Source organism: Podarcis erhardii (assembly GCF_964252035.2).
Source record: "Podarcis erhardii genome assembly, chromosome: 16".
NCBI lineage: Eukaryota > Metazoa > Chordata > Lepidosauria > Squamata > Lacertidae > Podarcis > Podarcis erhardii.
Genome location: NC_138514.1, coordinates 1,545,328 through 1,561,831, shown reverse-complemented (window position 1 = coordinate 1,561,831; position 16,504 = coordinate 1,545,328). Strand labels below are relative to the sequence as shown.

At 44.2% G+C, this 16,504-nt stretch overlaps 1 protein-coding gene across 5 annotated transcripts in view; it reads right to left on the bottom strand.

The window, feature by feature from the left end:
- The window catches only part of NSD3 (nuclear receptor binding SET domain protein 3), an 85,547-nt gene extending 79,941 nt beyond the window's left edge, over positions 1–5,606 (bottom strand). For all 5 annotated transcript variants that reach the window (XM_081843853.1, XM_081843854.1, XM_081843855.1 and 2 more), the window contains exon 1: positions 5,220–5,606. The gene's annotated coding sequence lies outside the window, so the exon portion shown is untranslated. The remainder of the gene's footprint in view (positions 1–5,219) is intronic.
- Positions 5,607–16,504: the final 10,898 nt, after the last annotated feature.

The window sequence follows — 16,504 nt, the reverse complement described above, 5'->3', positions numbered from 1 at the left end:
CTAGAAGGGGAGGTGTGGAGCAGGGCCAGTGAGAAATGTGAGCTTGAGAAGGGGTGTGGCCTGAAAAGAAAAGGACCAGACAGGCAGAACTATAAGGCTGAAGTGGACCCCTGGATCTGAGACAGTGAAGCTTTTCTGTGTTTGTCCTACTCTCTGAACTAGAGAGTTCAACACGGCAACCTCCCTGCACACTTTCCATCAGCAGATGAAACACTGCCTGGGTACTGGTCAGCTTATTTATTTTACTCTGATTATGACACTGCTGTTTATGGCTTTTGTGGCATTCTGTTTTTATGGTATCATATTACAGACTTTTTTCCACATCTTGTTAAGAGTATGAGAGAGAGCAGCTACTAAATTATATACAAATAATTATATATACACTACAATAATTAGCAACACTACCACCAGAGGAGCAGACTGGACAACATAATCTGCAATCTTAACCCCAATGAATTCCACAGAACTTAATTCTGAGTAGACATGGTTAGGATTCCATTAGTAGGCTTCAATAGTAAATCAATGACACACTCTTTCAAAAGAGGTGTGTCTGGGCTAAGGTGTCAGCTGTCTAACACTATCAAACTTGCATACAAGCAGCCATACAGAGAAGAAAATCAAGGCCTTCATGCTGCCTACCATTTTTATATGTATGTATATAGTCTTTCAAGTATACAAAATCTTCCATTTGCAAAATAAAATAAAAAATTTGCCTTCTTTATGTAACAAGAAACACAGGATGCTATTTTCACTAGATCAAGTAGGTTTTCAAAATAAGCTCAGTTCGAGTATTTTAAAGCCTAGCTGGTCCAACAAAGGCATCATCTCATGGGTCTGGGGTTTCTCATTCCCACATAAATTGCCAACACTCTGGTTGTTTTGTATATTTATATTATAGAAAGCATAGTCTAAACAGTTTTATGAAGAGCAAAGCAGTTCATCCACCTAGCCATCATACAAAATGTTATGAGTCATTTCCAACTTTACATACACATAGCACTGAAGTAAAAAAGTAATCAATTTAAAGTGAAAAATAATTATTCCTAGAAAGCATTTTGTTACAAACTTCCCCTTTGCCAACGTACTTGTCCTCTCTACTGGAGCCAAACATTACTACTTTAACCGATTCAATAGCACCTGGTGTCATCCACTGATCATCTTTTACTAAGACTTGCTTAGAGAAAATAGTAACAAGAAAGAACAGCACTAGAGTGGCAGACATTGCCTAGTGTTACACAGAACACGGTGCAGTTATGAAAATGTTAATGAAATATTGTTATTCTGCATATAACTGCTGCAGCATTGCAGCCAATCATAGTAATAAATTATATCTTGCCCCCAGAGTATTAGGGTTTTTAAGGGCAAAAACAGGAACACTGAGAAGCAGATGTGTAAAAATGAAGCAAGCATATCAAAATATGATACTTTGATTTTAAAACAAACCGACACAGGATTTATCCAAACATGCAAAGATTGTGGCTGATTGACAAGACATTCACATTTATACTTCCGTCCAATCAACAAAGAAAAACAAAATGAACAAACTACAAACATTAGAGATACAATCAGAATATGGAGCCTCTCTCCACTGCAGAAAAAACCCTCGGATGCTATCAATTCAAAAAAAATTATCAAAGCATCACACAAATATACCTGCTTCCCACTAATCAGATACCTGAACAGCAATTTGTCTCACATCTCTGTTGTCTGCTGTACATGAAATACAAACAACAGCATCTGCACAGTTGAATGGCAGTTAAAATAAAGGAACACTTAGCTATCTGTACAGGAATAGAGTCAAGAAAAAGCATTAAGAAAAATGTAGGAGGAAATCCCTTTGTGTATAATATTTAAAACACAATCAGTAAGTAAGTTTCATTTTGCTGTTCACAAACAAGTGTGCCTTTTGTCGACAGCCTTGGCAATGTCATTTCCTTGTTTACTTAAAGAAATTGCTGAAGATGGTTCAGCCTTCTGCCATTTACAACAGAGACAGCCCCTCTACCTATTTAATTCTTCATGAAAATGGAGAGAAAAATGTCTGTGTAATCCCGCTGCAGATTTGTATTGAAAAGGGTTAATTTCTGCACCACAGTCCCCTAGCAGTACTGGCTGCAGAAAGGAATGAGAAGGAGGAAAGATGTTCCTTTCTCAGCCTGCTTATGATAAATTTCAGAATGGTATGATTTTAAGATAGAGAATAAGGAACAAGGAGAAGGATCTTAAAGATCATTTGATAACCCAAAGCAAGTCTTGTTTCTTTTGGGGAGTAGGGGGTCTAAAGAGATTTACACTGCAGTATATGGAAGCAAACATGGCTGCCTCTGCCCCTTTAAATCCAAATGGCCCTACTCCATCACATTAAACTATTATCTGATCTATCCTCAATTATTCCTCAACCCTTCTTTGAAAAACAAAGAGGGTGCCTCTCCCTTTAGCAACAAGAGATCACTTTCTAGAACTCTAGGTTCAAGCCTTAATAGGGCATTCATGCAAATTTATACGTGTAGGCAGGCACTGTATATACATACACAAAAGGTTGTGTTATTAACAGTCCCAGATTAGACTTCTCCAACTCCAAGGCCAATTCCAACACTACCCCATGACTATTTATGGCTTTCTAGTTAGAATGTCATGCAAAACAGCAACCCCATGGCAAGCGACATAACCAATTCCACATCCACAGTCCATATTCTCACACTTATATATGACACTACATTAAGGCCATCTCGCCAGACTCCAGCACAGTTATTCTATTATTGTACTGGTCACAACACACAACCCATAGCAACACTTTGTGTATAAATTATTTCATAATGTATTTTCCTATATTGTTTCTCATATCCTTTAAGCCAACAGTCTTGAAGAGTCTAACACTCCAAACCACCTAAAATGCCTCAGCAACTGTGTTTCCATTGTCATGTTCACAACATCAACCACAACTATAGGACTATAGTTGAGGTTATAGGACTATAACCTCCTTGCATACCAGCTGACTATTATTTATCACCAAATCATCAATCCCATTTTATTTTATTTATTAAATTTGTACATCTCCCTTCATCTGCAGATCTCAGATGAAGTACAAAATACATGATAAAAACAACCATAACCCCACCTCCCACAAACAAATTTAAAAGGCATATACAGTGGTACCTCGGGTTACATACGCTTCAGGTTACAGACTTGGCTAACCCAGAAATATTACCTTGGGTTAAGAATTTTGCTTCAGGATGAGAACAGAAATCGCGTGGCAGCAGCAGGAGGCCCCATTAGCTAACATGGTGCTTCAGGTTAATAACAGTTTCAGGTTAAGTACGGACCTCCGGAACGAATTAAGTACTTAACCTGAGGTACCAATGTACTGTAAGATGTTAATCAGTCAAAGGACTGATTGAAGAGGAACATTTTTGTCTGGAACCTAAAGGTGTATAATCATAATGCCTCAACCCGCCTCCAGCCTTCGTCCCAATTCTGGCATCCTCACAATCCCATTGCTCTATGTGAGATCATCCCACTTCCACTCCATCTGTTTCAGAGTCCTATAGCACCCATACATCCTCACATTCCTAGGTCTCCCCAAACCCCCATTCCCCCAAGAATATATATGCTGCCCATACCTCCCCTCTGCACTATCTACCACATACAGTGGCACCTCGGTTTAAGAACAGCCCTGTTTACAAACAATTCAGTCTACGAACTCCGCAAAATTGAAAGTAGTGTCCTGGTTTGCGAACTTTACCTCAGTCTAAGAACGGAACCTCATTAGGGAAAGTGCACCTCAGTTTAAGAACAGTTTCGGTTTAAGAACAGCCTTCTGGAACGGATTAAGTTGGTAAACCGAGGTACCACTGTACTGTCAGGGATTAAGCTGCTGTGGAATAGTTTTTATGTATTTTAATAAAGTGTTTGATGTTTTGATACTTTGTTGGTGTACTTTCGCTTCAAGTTCTTGGTGCTGCTACTGCTAAATGTCTACCAAACACACAAATACTCAGAGCCAAATCCACTATGAAAAGTCCTTACTTCCACATCTAATGACCCCCTGACTCTTTAGAGCTCTCCCTCAACTGGTGGTATATTAACCAATTCACTACTACTGTATACGTATCTCCTCAAAAGGCCCACTAAGCTCAATGGGGCTCACTCCAAGAGCTAAGGGACTATTAGGTCCAAATTTGGAAACTTACATACAGTACTTTAAATCTCACTTTGCCATGAACTCATTATGTGGTCTTCAGCAACCCACTGTCTCTCAGATCAAATTCTGATATAATAATAGCTACAGGTTATTTGTCATGATTTTATACTGCCCTTTCTCCAAAGAATTCAGGGCAGCACACATAGTGTTAGGCTGAAAAATATTGAATGGCCTAAGGTCACAAAGTGAGTTTAACAGCTGAATGATGATTTGAAACCACTGATCCTAATGCACACCAAGTTCAGATTACAGTGGTACCTCAGGTTAAGAACTTAATTTGTTCTGGAGGTCCTGAAACTGTTCTTAACCTGAAGCACCACTTTAGCTAATGGGGCCTCCCGCTGCCGCCGCTGATGCGCGTGATTTCTGTTCTCATCCTGAAGCAAAGGTCTTAACCTGAAGTATGACTTCTGGGTGAGTGGAGTCTGTAACCTCAAGTGTCTGTAACCTGAAGTACCACTGTACTGAGGGCTACTTTGGATTACAGATATACCCTAAAGCACTGGGGGGGGGGACCTTGAAAATGCCCACTTGTGCTTGTCTGTGCCAAGTAAGGTTTGCTTCTTGGAAACTGGGAAGGGAAAGCTTTTGCTTCCTGCGCTGGGTTCCCACCTCATCTCTCCTTAGGTCCCCAAACTGCTACATAAATATGTCTGTCCAAGCCAATACCAAAGGGAGGGAGGTCACCCATGCAGGAGCAAAGGAGGAAGACCAGGTGGGGATGACTCCGGCTCTCGGGGTCGTGGGTTTGAGCCCCGCATCGGGTAAAAGATTCCTGCATTGAGGCGGGTTGGACTAGATGACCCTCGCGCCCCTTCCCACTCTACCGTTCTACCATGAGAAGCCTCGTTTTCATCAAGGGTCCTGTAGATGAAAAACGAAAGGAAAAATGGAGGGCCCTAGGGCTCTCCAAAAGGTAAATATTGGACACGGAGGAATGCTGAGGACCAGCAACTTGGGGAGGCTCGTTCGCAAGGCGACGTCTCCGCCCCCTGCCCCCCCCCCCGTGGCGCCTCACCGTCAGTCTGTTCCATTCTAACTTCCCCGCCGTATCGGACCGATCGCCGCCGGGACGCGTAACGGAGGAGGCGCGGCGGAAAGGGCCTCGCCGGGCCGGGCTGGGCAAAGGGGGCGGGCCAGGCCCCGCCGTAGGCCGCGCTCGATCCCCGGCCTCAATTGACGCGGCGCTCCCGCCGCCGCCGCCGCCGCCTCCTCTGCCTCTGCCTCTGCCTCCTTCTCCTCCGTCGCGGGCGGCGCAGGAGCCTCCTCGGGGGCTGCGGGCGAGGAGTCCGGGGAAGAGAGGGGGCGCTGGCGCTCCGCTCTCGCTCGCTCGCTCGCTCGCTCTCAGGCCCCGGCCTCGGCCCTGCCCGCCGCCTTCGCCTTCGCCTTCGCCGCCGCCGCCGCCGCCTTTCTTCTCGCGCAGCACAAAGCTCCCTCAGAGGCAGCGCCGGAAGAAAGCGGCGCCTCATTGGCTGCCCGCGCTGCGCCAGGCGCCGGGCATGCTGGGAGTTGCAGTTTCCCGCCTGGACGGGTCGGGCGGCGGCGCTCCAGTTCCCTCCAGCCCAGGAGGCCGGGCGCTGCCTTGGGGAACGGGGTCCCCCTGTGAGGCCTCCAGGTGCCCCGGCGCGCGCGCAAAACTCTTCCCCTAGGGAAGGCGGAGACCCGCTCTTGGCGCTGGGGGAAGAGGCCCAGCGGTGGCAGGGACACTTCTGCTCCAACAAGCAGGCCCGATTTGTGGGTCTTGATTCCCATATTCATTGGAATGGCTAGACTGGGCTTCCCCTCAATTCTACAGAATGCCGACTTAAAAACAAAGAAGCATAATCTGTCACCTCTCTTCAAGTCTTGTTTGGACAAGAATGAGCAGACTTGTGATTTCAGGACTCTGGAAACTGGGCAGAGAAATTTAAATGACATAGATGAGATTCAGAACTTAGAAAGAAGGCTAATATAATAAAGAATTGCTATGTACATACAGCCATGTCTGTAACTTGAGGCATACTTGTTGGGTGGGTGGCCATGGAAACCATACAGCCAAACCTCCGGCTGAGGGCAGAACATCCAAACCTAGAGCAGACCCAACAGGTGGTTGGCCAGCTCCTACTAAGTAATGTTAGAGTCTGGGGATCAGGCCAAAGACACAACTCGTCCAGCATCTTGTGGCCAAGCTAGTGCCTAATGGCAAGCCTCAAAGCAGGACCTGCGCACCACAGTCTTCGCCTTCTCCCGGTGGGTGTTTCCCAGCAACTGGCATTCCGAGGCGGAACAAAGACATAAGGCTAGTAAGCCATCCATAGTCTTATCCTTCATGAATTTGTCTAATTCTCTTTTAAAGCCACCCAAGTGTTGGTGGCTTGACCTCCACTGAGGGAGTCTTCCACATCCCTGGGTAACGGATTCCATTATCAAACTGCTCTTACTGTCTAAAGGTTTCACCTAATGTTTTGCTAAAATAGTCTATCATCGTATAACTTAATCCCATTTGGTTTAGTCCTTCCCATCCTGAGGCAGCAATAAAACTGCTAGCAATTTGCAAAGCTAAGCCGTGTCTGGTATGGTTTCAGATTGGATAGGGACCTTGAATGGGTTGAGGTTCCTGCACTGCAGGGCGATAGGACCCTTGGGGTTTTTTCCAACTCTATGATTCTAGGGGAAAAGCCTTTGCCTGCCTCTATATAGCAGCCCTTCAGATTCTGGAGTAGTGCTCTGATGTCTCCCCTCAGTCATCTCTTCTCCATCAACCTTTCCTCAGGATTTATTTTCTGTACCAATGGCCATCTTCATGGCCTTCCTCTGAACCTGCTCTAATCCATCTACATCCTCAAAATGCAAGTCCAGAAACTGGGCACAGTCCACTGGATGTATTCAGAATAGTGCTGAATGATGTGGAAGTAGGCCTTCTCATTCGCATTCTCTCTAGCCACTTTACACTTCTAACCTCATGTCCAGCTTGTGGCTGACTACAGTCCCAAGCTCATTTTCACATGTGTTACTGCCATATCAGATCTCCCCCATCTTATACATCTGGTTCATGTGCCTAAATAGATAACTTTGCATTTTCATTCTGCTGAATATCATTTTATTAATTTTTATTCCCGTCTCCTGAGATGTTAGCAATACCTCCTGGTTTTGTGTCATTTCCAAAGTGATAAGTGTTCCCTCTATCCTTTAATCTAAGTCATTGATAAAACTTTGCCTGTTGTTTAAGTATGCTGCTGATCAAAATATCAGGGGGGACTTTACCCCATGCTTTGCTGAAATCCAAATAAAGTATGTCCACAGCATTCCCATTATTGACTACCCTAGTAACCCAATTTTTAAAAAAATCTATAAAGTTAGTTTGGCAGGGTTTGTTTTTGACAGTCCACGCTGGCCCTGACTAATCACTGCATAGATATTTACAGTACTTGAAAAAATTACCTTGATCTTCAGTCCCCAAAAGACTCCCAGAATAGTTTGCAGACCAACAGACATAATAGAGTTCCTGCCCTCAGACTTACAATCTAAAAGGACACAATCTAAAATGACACAAAAGGAAAATTGATTGTGAGGGTGGAGGAAATAAGCAACTTGTGCACTCCATATCAATTCTAGTACCTTTCCCAGTCAGACTGATTCTGTGGTTTTCTCAAACTTTCTTACCTAAACCCACTTTTTAATACAAAATAAAAAAATTCCTTCCAGTAGCACCTTAAAGACCAACTAAGTTAGTTCTTGGTATGAGCTTTCGTGTGCATGCACACTTCTTCAGATACACTGAAACAGAAGTATCTGAAGAAGTGTGCATGCACACAAAAGCTCATACCAAGAACTAACTTAGTTGGTCTTTAAGGTGCTACTGGAAGGAATTTTTTTATTTTGTTTTGACTATGGCAGACCAACACGGCTACCTATCTGTAACTGCCACTTTTTAATATAGAAGATCAGGACAACATTTGCCAGTCTCCAGCCCATCTGGCTCAACAGCGTCTAGATTATTTAGCAGTAGTTTTCAGACAGAATACATTTGCGGTCCTACCTAGAAACATCCAGGATTGAACCTGGAATTGTCTGCATGCAAAGCACATGTTCCACTCCTGAGCTCCAGCCCGTCCCTTACAAAGGTAAATTTGTCTGATGATTTCTCAGCCCCCTCTTCCACCAAAATACTTTAAGAGGTAAAAATGTTGCACTAAACTTTTTATTTTATTTTTAAAAAATACTTCTATACTGCCTTTTACTCCAGAGAGTATCAAAGCATAGATTGTAAAACATATCTGGAAAATATTCATAAGAATTATAGTAGGGTGCTAAATTCTTGACATTAAAGGTCAGGAAATATCTGAGCATGCCAGAAGCAACTGACAGTTGGTAGCGTGTATTCGACTGCAAAAAACAATCTGAAGTGTAATGCATAATGTAAATTATGATAGGCCTGGAGATTGGCCTTCCACTGCATGTGCTTTTAGTGGGGTTCAAAAGAGGTATTGTAGGAGAAATGACCATGTGGAATATGCATAGACTTGATAGGCTTCCCTTCTGGACAGAGTAGGCTGGGGTAGAGACTTGAGGGCAAATGCAGCCCTCCAAACTTCTCTATCTGACCCTCAGGACTCTCCCCATACCAGAAGCCCTCCCCAGGCCTCACCTCTCACTGGTACCTGGGCTGCCACTCCTGGAATATTTCTGGCTGGCTGGAAGGCATCCTTGACCTCTGGTGATGATGCCTCCTGCTTGCCTTGCCTTGATAGGGAGGCAGGAGTGAGTGTGCATTAGAAGCAAAGATAAAGCATATATTCAAAAGGTTGTCCAGAAGGCTGAAAAGGGTTCCCCAGACCTGCATTGGAGTCTGAAAGAGGAGAAAGTGGTCTGGAGTTGGAGGGAGTTGCAGCCTTAAGGATTCAGAGGGTGACTGGTGGACTGCTAGGCTGCCACAACCTATAAAGGGAGATGGAAGCCATGAAGAAGAAAAACCTGGCTGTTTGTTCAAATCAGCTTTCAGAGGCCCGCCTCCTGCACCCATGAGAATGGATACTTGGGTTGGAAACCACAAGTGATAGGGCCTTCTCAGTGGTGGCTCCATGGTTATGGAATTCCCTTTCATACAGAACCTGGAAAGTCCCTTCATATATTCTAATTTGCCTTTCTTAAACAATGTTATTTCTGTCAAAGATTCCTGAGACTTGATGCTTCCTTACTATTCTGGAGTCTTCAGTTTTCAACTGTACACACATCTCTCTCAGATGGATTTCCCCCAGTTATACACTGCTTTGTAAGGCAGATTATAAAATGCTTTCGATAAACAAAGCTAGGGAACAGGTTGTGTTCTTTCTTTTGGAGGCTTTGGCTACATCTGATGCTTCTTGATTTGGAGGGAGGTACAGGTAGACAGACGCACCAAGGGCAGGGCAGGGGGCTTTAAATTGCTTCAGTGTGTTAGCATGTCCTTACTCATTACAAGATGAAGTGGTCACAGCCTGGGTAGGAGTGATGTAGCCAAGAAATACTACAGACTCATTTTGTAATATACAGAAGGCAGTTCCAGATTCCGGTGAATCAATTTGCATTACAGCATCTTGTTGAGTTCCTAGCTCTACCTGTTGGATGGTTGCCATCTGGGCAGAAGACTGAAACTGTAGGTGGGGTGTCATTCTGAATGCTCACAGACATGTACACAGATCCCTGCATGGAGACAACTAGCACATCACGCCGAAAGTTTGCATATCATGCTCTCCCCGCAGTGGAGACTTTTATGTCAGGGGTTGCAATAATGCAGGAAAGAACTGTGTTGCTGCGGTTAACATGTCCCGAGCATAGCATGAGAAGGGGGGGTTCTTCATTACTGGGAATGACAGCAATAGGGGGACTGATGTGCTATTTTGTCCTGGGTTCAGAGCAAGGAGAGATCTTCCACACAAGCCTGGAAAAGAAGACAAGATGAAGGCTTTTCAGTGTTTTCCTTTTCTTAAATTTTTGAAGCTGATTTCTGGTGAGTCAAGGTTAAAATGGTATAACTTGCTCAGGTGTGAAAAAGGCTAAAATCTTAAATGTTTGCTTAGGCTGAGCAAAGTAGTCACTGGTAATGTCAAACCCTTACCATATGGAAACAGAAATTAAGATATAACTGAATTAATGAATGCACACCTGTCATTGGATATAGAAAAGACAGCAAGTCAGGATGTAGAATGGCTAATCAGTGGCACAGCCATTTACATCCTCTTTAAATGAAAATAGATAGATAGATAGATAGATAGATTCTTTATTGTCATTACACAAGTGCAACATTGCACAAGTGCAACGAAATTGGATGCCATCCCTTAAAAACAACAAAAGCAAAACAACAACAACAACCAAACAAACCACATTCCAGCCACACCCACACCCACACCCATCAAACTCCCAGATCACACTATCGAGTTACAGCGTTTAAGAAGGCCACAGCTCTTGGGTAGAAACTATTTTTCAGTCTGTTTGTCCTTGACTTGATGTTTCTGTATCTCCTGCCAGAAGGCAGTAGTACAAACAGACTGTATCCCGGGTGAGATACATCCTGCAGGATATTGTTTGCTTTCCTAAGACAACGGGAGCCGTACAGTTCTTCCAAAGATGGGAGGGGATGACCAATAATCCTTTGGGCTGTGGTTATGACCTTCTGGAGCACCTTCCTCTTCCTAGCTGTACAACTGGAGAACCAGGCACAAATACAGTATGTAAGAACGCTCTCTATGGAACCTCGGTAGAAGGACACCAGCAGTCTCTCACTCAGATTGTTCTTCTTTAAAAGTCTGAGGAAATAAATTCTCTGCTGGGCCTTCTTCACCAGAGCAGTGGTATTTGCGCTCCAAGTCATGCCCTGATCGATAGTCACTCCCAAAAACCTGAATTCCGCCACCCTCTCCACCCGTTCCCCGTTGATATACAAGGGCTGAATGTCCGCCTTTTTTTTCCTGTAATCCACCACCAATTCCTTGGTCTTAGCCGTATTAAGAGCCAGATTGTTCTCTCCACACCAAGCACAAAGCCGCTCCACCTCGTCCCGATAGGCGGACTCATCCCCTCCTGAAATGAGCCCCACCACCGTAGTGTCATCAGCAAACTTGATGATTTTGTTGCTGGAATAAATGGCTGTACAATCATACGTATAGAGAGTATAGAGCAGGGGACTCAACACACAACCCTGTGGTGAGCCGGTGTTAAGGCTAAGGGCTGTGGACATATGTGACCCTACTCTAACCCTCTGAGAACGTTCTGACAAAAAGTCCAAAACCCAGAGACAGGTGGAGTTGGAGAATCCAATCGCCTCTAGCTTGGACACCAGTCTATGGGGGAGGATAGTGTTAAAAGCAGAGCTAAAATCCACAAACAGCAGCCTCACATAACTCCCCGGCTGCTCCAGATGGGACAGAGCAGCATGGAGAGTGGTAGTGATAGCGTCTTCCGTGGATCTATTTGCCCTGTATGCAAACTGGTAGTTGTCAAAAGTTGATGGAAGACAGGAAATAATGTGACGGCGCACCAGTTTCTCAAAACACTTCATGATGATTGGAGTCAGTGCAACTGGTCTGTAGTCGTTCAGACTACTGATTGTGGATTTTTTAGGCAGAGGAACAATAGTTGACGACTTCAGGCAGGGTGGGACAATAGACTGGTGTAAGGACTTGTTGAAGATCTTAGTAAAGACCCTCGCCAGCTGATCCGCACAGCCCTTCAACACCTTTCCCGTGATGCCATCAGGTCCAGCAGCCTTCCTCGGATTCACCATCCTCAATACCTGTCTCACCTCATGCTCCTCTACAGTAAATGAGGGGCCCCTATGGGGTGGTGGCTGTAATACCGGCGTCTCAGGTGGCTCCTTCTCGAAGCGAGCAAAGAAGAAGTTAAGCTCCTCTGCCAGCAAAGGGTCACCGTCGACAGCACCAAGGTTAGGTTTGTAGTTAGTAATATGCTGAATCCCCTGCCACATCTGTCTTGTGTTGTTACTCCTTAAGTTATCCTCAATCCTCTGCCTATAGACCAGTTTTGCCCGTCGAATACCCCTCTTCAAGTTTGCTCTTGCCACACTGTAAAGCTGCACCTCGCCCGACCTAAAAGCCCTGTTCCTTTCCCGCAACAGGCACTGGACCTCTCTATTCATCCAGGGTTTCTGATTGGGGTAAAACCGGATGGATTTATTTACTGTGACAGTGTCTGTGCAGTGATTGATATAGCACAGAACTGCCGCCGTGTGCTCCTCCAGGTCTGAGCGATCGAAAATGTCCCAATTGGTTCTCTCAAAACAGTCCTGCAGCTGATGGATAGCACCTTCAGGCCAGATTTTAACAGTCCTTGATATTGTGGGAGCCCGTTTCCTGAGTGGGATATATGCTGGTACCAGGAACAGAGACATATGGTCGGACTGGCCCAAATGTGGCAGCTGTAAAGCCCTATAGCCGTGATTTACATTCGAATAAACTTTGTCCAGTATCTTGTCCCCTCTTGTGGGACATTTCACATGCTGATAGAGCGTTGGGAGCACTGTTTTAAGTTCAACATGATTGAAGTCTCCCGCAATGATGTGCACAGCTTCAATACATGAGCGCACACACCACACTGAGAGATGGAGGATGCTGTTAATTACTAATAGATTGCATTTAATTACTAATGCATTGCATAAAGACAGGGAGCATGCAAGATTCTGGAGGATCAATATAGCATCTGTCTCAGGTTCTGCTTTTAGCTGCTGGGGTTTGACATCTGGGCAAGAGACTGGGAATAAATACCATCATTTTCTGTTGTAGTCATGAATGCAAGATGCAGAGGAAATCATTTGCAATTCATTCCACTCTTGCCCAAATCTGAAACATCCAAAGTAAATACATTGGGAATGAAATCTACTGTTACTAAGCCAAAAGGAAAGCAGAACAGGCGTGTGGAGGGGGAAGAAACCTTACATCCAGGGAAAAGAAAGGGGGGGGGGGAAGCAATGTTGGTTTTGAGGGGAGACATGAAAAGAGTGATGCCTGTTTCCAGAATACCGTAATCAGAAAAAAACTCAAGTACCAGGGAAAACGAGATACATGTTCTTATGAGAGATGAAAGGTTTTTATCATTTTCTTAACAGAGGCTGGATGTGGATCTCCACATTTCCCTTATTTCTCACAACCACAAGCAAATAAACAATATATTTGGCTTGTATGTGTTCTTGGGTAATCCAGACTATATGAATATGCATTTTAAAGCAAATATTCTATTTTAAAATCGTAGGTTGGGGTGTCTTAGGAATGACTTCCCTTCATCATCCTGCTGTTCTTACATTACCAAAATATACAATTTTTACCCCAAAATAGGACCATGGAGGACATTAACTGCATAGGCTGCATGGGCGTGGGGAACCTTTTTCAGCTCACATTCACTTCAGGTTGAGTAGGGCCATGGATGCGACTCTTACCTTTAAATCAACCCCACAAGTTGGAGGCTTCTACCCACACCCCACTCCATCCAAGCAAGAGTTAAAGGACATGCTCCAGCCAGGTGGCTTTTTAATCTTTGAACCAGAATTGAACCCGATAGCCCTTCAAATAGAGGATTGCCTTCTGTTCTCCCTCTGGAAGGGTCTCCTTGCAGAGCTAGGTTGACATAGAAGATACACAATTGCTTAGCATTTCCCCACTCTCATTTATCTCCTTTTGCACACTTTCTTAGGTGTGAAATCCATAGAATTCAGTGGGATTATTTTCAGCAAACATGCATCTGCTTGAACTACATGCAACATAATGGGATGTTTTTCTACTGCTGTATTTTTGCATGAAAAGCTTTTCATTTACAAAAATGCACTCTTTAAAATTTTTTGTAACATGTACCAGTCAAACTGGATAGTTTTCAAAGCTTTCATTATTTTTCTTTAAAAAACTTTGTAACATGTACCAGTCAAACTGGACAGTTTCAAAGCTTTCATTATTTTTCTAGGAAAGTATCCCTAGAAAGTGTGCATGGATAAATAATAGATAAAAATGCATAGCTCTTTAGCAATGTCCAGAATTAACATACTAATAGTTTTCAATGCCTTCATGTTTCAATCCCTTGATAGCAATCAATCAATCAATCAATCAATCAATCAATCAGGGAGTGTATGTTATTGGGTTGTCAAGGCCACCCAGGCTTAAGCATCATACTTATGGTCATTGTATCATTTTGCCACCACCTTTGACCATCCAGGAATACTATCTCTCCTTGTGTAGGATATCTAATGACTTCAACAGTTCCTAATTTTCCTTAAAGTGTTGTTCTCCTTTCCCTTTTAGATCTTAGTCTGCATTATCTAATTTCTTTAACTTGGCATTGGGCCTTGGAGTGAGCCCAAGCTCGAGGGATTGTTTCCCACGCGATCTAAGGCTCTAAACAGCTTTGAGTTACCCGACATAATTGCACCTAGGGCTAAATGCAAGGAAAACAAGCTGCCCAATCCTGTGGAGATATGAAGGATGTAGCTGGTTGCTGTCTTGCCCAGGCAAGCATCTGGCTCACGACACTGGCATTCTTTCATGGTTAGAGTTAAGAGGAAAAGGAGGTGGCCAAAACATACTAAAAATATAAGTTGTACATACAACTGGCCCACCTCACAATGCAGTTGTGGGCATGGCTTTGTCACAAGGGTGTCCTTGAAAGATACGGTTTATTTACGAGTGGACAAGCAGAATCTATTGGAAGCATGTGGACTCATTCAAGTCATCAGATGCCCAGATAGGATCTGATTCTATTCATATAATCTGTATATGAGTCCAGTACTGAATTTCTTGGATGCTTTGGAGTCTTTAACTGCTTATGGTAAAGTACTTTGAGATATTTTATACATTAGAAGCAGTCTATAAATTGACCAAGTAAGTATTATGCTCAACTTAGCCTTCCCTTGGCCTTTCAGACCAGTCTTCTTCATGTTGGGGAAACTCTGAAATTCAGGAAGTTGTAGGGGCAGTGGAACATTTACTTCAGCTTTCACACATGCTTTTATTTGGGTTCAGTCAGGGGTGAGGGCTGTGTGCAGCCCTTCAGGTCTTTGTATCCGGCCCCAGGGACACTCTCCTGGCCAGGCCGCTCACCAGCCTTGCTGCATGCCCTCCTGGAGTGTTTTTGCCTGGCTGGGATGCGTCCTTGAACTCTTACAATATCTCTGGCTTCCCTCACTGGAATTTAAAGAGGATGTCTGAGTGCCTGTGGAAACCATACAGAGGTAAAATGTACATTCAATGCTCTGCCCGCTTTCGCATCTGTCTCCACCCACCAGCAGGTTGCCCAGAAAGAAATGTGGCTCTTGGGACGCAAAAAGAATTCCCAACCCTGGTTTAGATTAGTAAGCCAAGTAGCCATGTTGTGAAACAAGCTCTGCAGTTGCTTCACTGTGTGTCTGGCTCACAATTCAACCCAAAATTATGTGAAAGTCTGCTGAATGTCCTGAAACACATTCAGCTGGGGTGAAAACATCACACCACCACTTTGCCGCTTGCTGGAGTCACCCCGTCAGTCATGCCTTCCAACTGGCTATCTAATGGCTGCTTCACGCATCACAAATTTCCCGTGTACATGTCAGAAGCCACCTCTGTGCAGACATGAACACCTGAACGGGTGGGACAACTACAAAACATGGGATCACCCTCAGTTGTTTCTAAAATATGTCTACTACTGGCTTGGATTGAGGGTTGGCAAGCAGCAAGCCTCTTACTGGCCTGGCTAGAGCTCCCTCCTTGGCTCACTTCTTCACCCTCCTGCTAGTCTCCATGATAATTTACAATATGTCATGCAAAGCAAGGAGGTGAATGGGAGTGTCGTAAAGTGAAATGACATCACACATTCCCTTGTTAGAGGAAAATGTCACCATCCGTCACACACAGGCATGAAAACGGCCAAATAACCTGGTTCGTACAATTGAGGGGTAGCTGTGTTAAGTCAGTTGCAGAAAAAACAACAGAGAGTCACACGGCATCAAAAGTAACACATTTATTATAGCATATGCTTTCCTGGACGAAAATCTTTTTCCTCAAATGCCAACTTGCATGTGACCTTAAATGTGTATTTGTGCCAATGGAGGGCTTCCTCCTTGTGCCAAGAATAGCAACTTGTGGGAAGCCATCACTGTCAGCATCACAGCAAGGAAGGAAAGACCTCAAGCTCCCCATCCCTGACCCCCGCCATCCTGCGAGTTCTCAGCCCCTTCCACAGTGGATGCCCTTGCATGCAAACTGCAAAGAGACGTTAAAGGCACATCTAGCTTGGCCCTCCAAAGTTGGCAGGTGCATCTCCCACAAAAGGGTGTAACCGAAAAGAGGGGAAACCGTAAACAGTGGGATTAAA